The sequence below is a fragment of the Chlamydotis macqueenii genome, chromosome 3 (assembly GCF_036417535.1).
Source record: "Chlamydotis macqueenii isolate bChlMac1 chromosome 3, bChlMac1.mat, whole genome shotgun sequence".
NCBI lineage: Eukaryota > Metazoa > Chordata > Aves > Otidiformes > Otididae > Chlamydotis > Chlamydotis macqueenii.
In genome coordinates, this window is record NC_141558.1 from 122348225 (window position 1) to 122355796 (window position 7572).

The following is a 7572-nucleotide window of genomic DNA, read 5'->3' on the forward strand; positions in this document are numbered from 1 at the left end:
AAACTGAACACAGTACTCGAGGTGCAGCCTCACCAGTGCCGAATACAGGGGGATGATTACCTCCCTGCTCCTGCTGGCCACACTATTTCTAATGCAGGCCAGGATGCCGTTGGCCCTCTTGGCCACCTGGGCACACTGTCGGCTCACGTTCAGCTGAGCATCAACCAACACCCCCAGGTCCCTTTCCTCTTCACAGTCCTCCAGCCACTCAGCTCCGAGCCTATAGCGCTGCATGGGGTTATTGTGGCCAAAGTGCAGGACCCGACACTTGGCCTTGTTGAACCTCATGCCATTCAGCTCAGCCCAGTGATCCAGCCTATCCAGATCCCTCTGAAGGGCCTCCCTACCCTCAGGCAGATCAACACCGCCACCCAACTTGGTGTCATCTGCAAACTTACTGAGGGTACACTCAATCCCCTCGTCTAGGTCATCAATAAAGATATTGAACAAGATGGGCCCAAGTACCGACGCCTGGGGGACACCACTTGTAACAGGCTGCCAGCTGGACTTGACTCCATTAACCACCACCCGCTGGGCACGGCCCCCTAGCCAATTCTTTATCCAAAGAAGGGTATACCTACCCAGTCCACGGGCAGCCAGTTTCCCTAGGAGAATACTGTGAGAGACCGTGTCAAAGGCCTTGCTGAAGTCCAGGTAGACCACATCAACAGCCTTTCCTTCATCCACCAGTCTGGTCACCCAGTCGTAAAAGGAAATGAGGTTGGTCAAGCATGACCTGCCTTTCGTGAACCCGTGCTGGCTGGGCCTGATCCCCTGGATGCCACTCATATGCCGAGTGATCTCACCCAAGATGATTTGCTCCATAACTTTCCCGGGTACTGAGGTCAGGCTGACAGGCCTGTAGTTCCCCGGATCCTCCTTACGGCCCTTCTTGTAGATGGGAGTCACATCGGCAAGCCTCCAGTCCTCCGGGACCTCCCCAGATAACCAGGACCGCTGGTAGATGGCCGAGAGCGGCTCGGCAATCACCCCCGCCAACTCCCTTAGCACCCTCGGATGGAGCCCGCCCGGTCCCATGGACTTGTGGCAGTCCAGATGGAGAAGGAGCTCTCTAACTGTCTCCACCTGTACCACAGGGGGTGTATTCGGCCTGGCATCTCAGACTTCCAGATTAGGGCATGAAGTGCCCTGAGGATAACTGATCTGCCTATTAAAGGCAGAAGTAAAGAAGGCGTTGAGGACCTCAGCCTTCTCCTTATCCTCAGTGATCACATTCCCCGCTGCATCAAGTAAAGGGTGTAAATGCTCCTTATTTCTTCTCTTACCACTGATATATTTGTAAAAGGATTTCTTGTTCTCTTTTACTGCAGTGGCCAATCTGAGTTCATGCTGAGCTTTTGCCTTCCTAACTTCCTCCCTGCATACCTTAGAAACTTCTTTGTAATCTCCCCAAGTAGCCTGTCCCTTCTTCCAGAGGACATAGACTCTCTTTTTCTTCCGGAGCCTCAACAATAGTTCCCGGTTCATCCACACCGGTCTTCTTCCCCTACGGCTCGCCTTACAGCATTCAGGAACAGCCTGTTCTTGTGCCTTTAAGATCTCCATCTTGAGGAGCGTCCAGGCTTCCTGGACCCCTTTACCCTTAAGGAGCGACTCCCAAGGGACCCTCGCAACAAGCGTCCTGAACAAGTCAAAGTCCGCCCTCTTGAAGTTCAGGATAGCCGTTCTGCTAGTGATCCTTCTGACATCTCCAAGAACAGACAATTCTACAATTTCATGGTCGCTCTGCCCAAGACAGTGCCCAACCTTCACGTCTCCCACCAGTCCTTCTCTGTTAGTAAAGAGTAGGTCAATCAGGGCACCACCCCTGGTAGGTTGCATAAGGAAACTATCTTCCACACCCTCTAGGAACCTTTTGGACTGTTTCCTGTGCGCTGTATGATATTCCCAGCATATATCAGGGAAGTTGAAGTCTCCCACAAGAACAAGTGCTGGCGATTGCGCGACTCGCTCAAGCTGCCCATAGAACGCCTCGTCCTTCTCTTCATCCTGATTAGGCGGTCTATAACAGACCCCCACCACAACGTCACCCCTACAGGCCTTTCCTCTGATCCTTATCCATAGACACTCAACTGTATCATTCCCAACCCCAAGCTCTTCAACGTCGAAGCAGTCTTTAATATAAAGGGCCACACCACCACCCTTCCTTCCTTGTCTATCCCTTCTGAAGAGCTTGTAGCCTTCCATCACAGCACTCCAGTCGTGGGAGTGGTCCCACCACGTTTCAGTAATGGCAACCAGGTCATAGTTATCCTGCCACACAATCGCTTCCAGCTCCTCCTGCTTATTGCTCATGCTGCGTGCATTGGTGTAGATGCACTTCAGCCGAGACAGCTGCCTCAGCCCCAGATCGAGCACCGTTCCCCTGGGCTCTTCCCTTGAGGGCCTTGTTTTGTCCCCTTCCCCCTTCGTAGCTAGTTTAAAGATCTGTCGATAAGCCCCGCCAGCTCCTGTGCTAGGATTCGTTGTCCCCTGTAAGAAAGGTGGGTATCGCAGATTAGGTTTATTTGCACCTACCTGCGATCCTTCCCTGACTTCTGGGCGCTTGGTGCTGGCACTGGCGCCATGCCGATAGCCGTGGGCTGAACTGTGCTCCCCCTCCCCCAGCAACACTAGTTTAAAGCCCTCCGGACAAGTCTGGCAAGCCTACGTCCAAGCACAGTCTTCCCATTCTCGTTTAGGTGTACGCCATCCGGCCCTAGCAGCCCGGGCTTCTCAAAGCACGCCCCATGGTCAAGATACCCAAAGCCCTGGCTGTAACACCACTCCCTGAGCCATGAGTTGACTTGCCAGATACACCTGGCCCTTTCAGGTCCCTGCCCTTCGACTGGGAGGATAGAGGAGAATACCACTTGAGCCCCAGAGTCTTTGACTGTAGAACCCAGGGCTCTGAAATCCCTTTTGATGTTTCTTAGGCTGCTGCTAGCTGTGTCGCTGGCCCCCACATGAAAGACCAGTAATGGATAATAGTCTGTAGGCCGTATGAGGCCAGGTATTCTCTTGGTAACATCTCTGACACGAGCCCCCGGGATCTCTGACACGAGCCCCCGGATGGATGCCTCTGGCTGCAGAAAGTACACTGAGCACTGTGGTGCTCTGGTGCACTGCTGTTCTGGTCTTTGTATGACAAACGTCATCTCGGTAGCCAAGTGTCTTCTGTAGTTGGACAAGCAGGCAAGAGGAAAAAGTGTAATTTTTTATATTATTTAATACTACAAGATCAAGAGCAGCCATGCAAGAAGGTAGGGCACAACTAATGTGCCTATATAGTGATGAACATTAACTTCCCTGTATAAGAAGCATAAACAACAAATGAGAGGTCAGGTTTTTTGACGAGATACATTTTTTTAATGCTGAATACCTTTGATAACTTATCTTCAAATTGGAGCACTTGACAGGACAACTCTAGTTCTTCACATTTACGCAAGAAAGCAAAACTCAAAGTTAGTCAGAGATGTTCTTCAAAACTACATTCAGCTAGAAGTATTATGGGTACAGTAGCCTCACTGACTTTCTTTACAAAGGTGTCATTATATACCTACCTTCTGGTGGGTAGTCATTAGATTCATACGAACTTGATTCATATGAACAAGGAAGCTCTTTATATATTTCTTTTAATATTCCAGTGAATTTTGTAGTCTTATTTATGAAGGACAGATACGAACACTCTTGGTCAAAAGTCAAACTCTTGTATAAAAGTTTTTGTTAATTTTAAATAGATAAAAAAGGCAGAGTCATGGTGAGTTTCCAACAGTTAGTTAAGTGCTGTGTATTTACCGATCTGTCTGTTTTAAACTAAACTATTCTCCTTAAATATAACAAGCTTTAAGGTTAATAAATCCATGCTAGAACATGCATGGAATACTTACTTCTGGTCAGTTTATTCTCTACTACATTATTTGTCTTAAATTATAAACCAAGTTGCAAACTCTTTTACCATTCATATAGTGAAAAATGTATTCCAATTGTTATTTCATTAGGCACACATACAGATTAAATTAAAATTGTAAGTATTAAAGTAGCTGCTGTCTGCGTGATAGTAACCTCTTATTTTTGAGTTTTATAAACAATCCATCAAAACCAAATTCCTAAAGTTTAGAAGGATAGTTCTGGAAATCCAGTATAGAACTGAAAAAAAATTACATAGATGGTGAAATTAGGTATATTTCAGGAAAATGAGTGTTACAATAATTTATTTGGCTCTAGGCAGTGTCATGAATCTATCATGGCACACAGTGAAAGAAAACACATCAAGAATGCTGAAATACCTTTCTTTACCATGAGACACCCACACAGCCTAATAATAGGACAACATTCAATAAAGTAGAAAATAAATCTAATAGAAACAAACTTAGAGAAAAAGTTTTCTAACTATATGCTCTATACCACACACCTAAACCAATGAGTTTTTAATTCCCTCCTTTTTCTAGTGGAAAGCCTCACTATTGCAAAAGGCTAAATTTTAGTTCAGTGAACATAAAGACTCTGTACACGGAAAATACTTACAGAGTACAAAGCACAGTCTTTCTCACGTCCTTCAAGAGAAACACTAAAATTACTGCTAGGGAAGTCTAGGAAACAATGCATTTTAGTGGTGTCCTCTGTGCAGAGCAGGGACTGGTCACCAAGGTAAAGAAGCATTCCAGTATGGAAATATTTGTGCCTGCAGTATCACAGAACGGGAGAAAGATACGTTGTGGACATCTCTCCCTGCATTCGGGTCTACCACACTTGTTCTTTCCATACTGTAGTTGAACTTCCCATGTTAAAATAAATAATAAAACAAACAGCTACAGAAGTGAACTCATACATATCTTTTTCCAAATTCTATCCGAAACTTAATTGTGGTTAATAGACATACTTCCATCAACAGCTGTTGAAATCTACACTGACAGCTTGATTCCTAAACCTTTTCTGTAACAGCAGTGGGAGTATGGAAGTCAAAAAGCTGTAACTCTCAAGATCTATGCAAAGCCAGCAGAGCAACATGCACATATAGGGTAAAAGTTGGAGATGTACAAGTTTAACAGAAGCCTTATGAAACTAAAGGAGAGGAAGTTTTGCAAGGAACAGAGCAACTGAGTAATCACAAAAGTAATAAATGCTCTGGCCCAGTTGTCTTCTCTTACAGTCTCTCCTTGTTTTCTCTTTATATCCCTTTCCCGTTTCATGCTCCTGATCGGGTTCAAATGAGGTGTATATTCTTCATCTGTGCAAGCCCGACCTACCTCACAGGGATTAGCAGCAGTGTGACATGTCTCCTGTTTTAGGAACAGTCTGTTCGGTTTTAGGAATGGAAGCAACTCTGCCTTTTTCCTCAGCAGAGTTTGCCTGAACTGCAAACTTCCTCTGGGTTGAATGTGGCTAGAAATTACTTATAAATTACTTTTAAAGTAAGTATTTTGCTCTTTTCACCCTCAAGTCTTTATTTGCTGGTCCTTTGAATTTACAGGAAGACTCCCATATATTTGGAGCCATCGTCTTACATGTTCCTTCTTAGCCACTTCATGGAGATCTGTGTTGCCACCCCCTTCATGCTCTTTGAGGACACAAAGAAATTCATTCAGCACCTTGTACCACACAATAAAATGTTCCTCAACACTCCCTCAATTCTCTCTTTTGCACACCAGCTCTTTGTCATTATCCTAATTTGGCTCCTCTATATCTCAAACCTCTTGGTTTTGGCCAATAATTTATTTTATCAAAGAATCTGTAGAAAAACTAGTGTGTTTTCCTCAGGTTTCCTCAGTTCTTAGCTGAAGAAAAAGAAGTCCTTTCTGTACTACCTCTTCACAAGGGAACTTCAGCCAAGTATGTGTCTTCTCAAATAATTTCTACTGCTGTTTCTTTTTCTTCACTGTGTATCTCAGGTCTAAATATTGCTAAACACCTCATCCAATTTTCAAACTATCCATTCAGGAAGGGCACTGATAAATTAGAGAAACTTTTTTTTTTTTTTTTTACAAGCCACAAGAATAGCTAAAGGATTAATACAATTGTTATATAGAGTCTTTGAGTTCAGGTCTATGTGTATCCCATGATAAAATACGTGTTTTGTGAGGCTCTTACTTACTTAATCCTCAGCTGCCATTAATTGTAGCAAGACACTTACAGCTCAGAAAGGCAGGGATCTCTACAATGCTAGGAAGCTGTTGACACAAGTCTTCTTTGGTAATTGCAGGTACTATTTGAATACCTGGTGAGGAGAGAATATCACTGAGTCATTGGGAGAGGTGACCTGCTCTTGAGAAGGAAAATTGCTGTCAGTGTTTCATTTCCGCATACTGTGAGTGGTGCTCAGGGCAGGCTTGTCTCCCTGCTCCCGCACTGTTGGAGGAACAGTGGAAGCCCATAGCTGCTGCTAAACTCACCTTCGCTAGGAGCAATCTCTGCCTCCTGTCCCCAGATGCTAATGCCGAGTCCACTTCAGTGTCAGTAAGTAATGGCCAGACCTGTACTCAGGCTTTAAGGAATTGTTTGATCAAAGCCCAGATTCCTATGGAGAAATATGAGAGTAATTTAAAGGAGCCTCATAAGACAAACCGTCAAAGTATGACAAAATCCAGAAGTGCTAAGTCCTACTGTTTCTTCTACTGGGGGTGGGGTGGGGAAGAAGAGTGTGTAAATATTTTTACAAGAGGGCTTATTAACGTTTGGAGTCACTGTTAGAAAATTCTTCATCACGAGTTAGTTTCAAGCCAAGCTAGTCTTCGGCAAACAAACAAATTTCTGTATCAGACAAGGAGGCAGCTCAGGCCTGTATAGTGATTTTTATATTTTTTTTTCCCCTGGTCAGCTTACTAGGCTAACTAAGGAAGTTGACTGTCCTAATTACCATTAATTGGGAGGGTAATCATTTCACTCAAGGGCAGCGCTGCTATTTAGAGGGACCTGGACAAGCCAAAGGCATGGGGCTGACAGGAATCTCATTGAAGTCAAGGAAAAACACCAAGTCCTGCGTCTGGGATAGGCTAAACAATGCATTGAGACAGACAGGCTGCCAGCCGAGGGCAGATAGTCCCTTGGGGCCCTGGTAGGCACTTAATTAAACATGATCCCGCAGTGCAGCCCGACTGGGCTGGTGGCTTAACAGCATCCCAGTGAAGTGATTATCGCTTTTTCACTTAGCCCCCGCAACATGGTGCCTTGAATACGGCACCCCCTTATGGGCACCCCAGTACAAGAAAGACGCATAAACCTGATCGAGTGCAGCGAAGCCACCGCCATGGTGAGGCCGAAGCACTGCTCCCTTGAGCGGGAGCTGGGGCTGGAGGCTTCCTCCGGGCTTGTGACAGCGGGGCCTTTCCCCTGAGGGGAGGGAGAGCCGCCGGCCGCAGCACCGCCCTCCCCGGGAGCCGCCTCAGGGTTCCCGCCCAACGGCCGCGCCGCGCGCCCCCTCCCGCCCAACGGCCGCGCCGCGCGCCCCCTCCCGCCCAACGGCCGCGCCGCGCGCCCCCTCCCGCCCAACGGCCGCGCCGCGCGCCCCCTCCCGCCCAACGGCCGCGCCGCGCGCCCCCTCCCGCCCAACGGCCGCGCCGCGCGCCCCCTCCC

At 46.8% G+C, this 7572-nt stretch overlaps 1 long non-coding RNA gene across 1 annotated transcript; it reads right to left on the reverse strand.

The window, feature by feature from the left end:
- Window positions 1-3101: 3101 nt before the first annotated feature.
- LOC147601470 (uncharacterized) lies at window positions 3102-7347 on the reverse strand. Its single transcript, XR_015257992.1, has 4 exons — window positions 7220-7347; window positions 6393-6517; window positions 6095-6217; window positions 3102-3177 (listed from the first exon to the last, which is right to left on the reverse strand). It is a non-coding gene; the product is annotated as an uncharacterized LOC147601470 (long non-coding RNA).
- Between the last annotated feature and the right edge of the window lie 225 nt (window positions 7348-7572).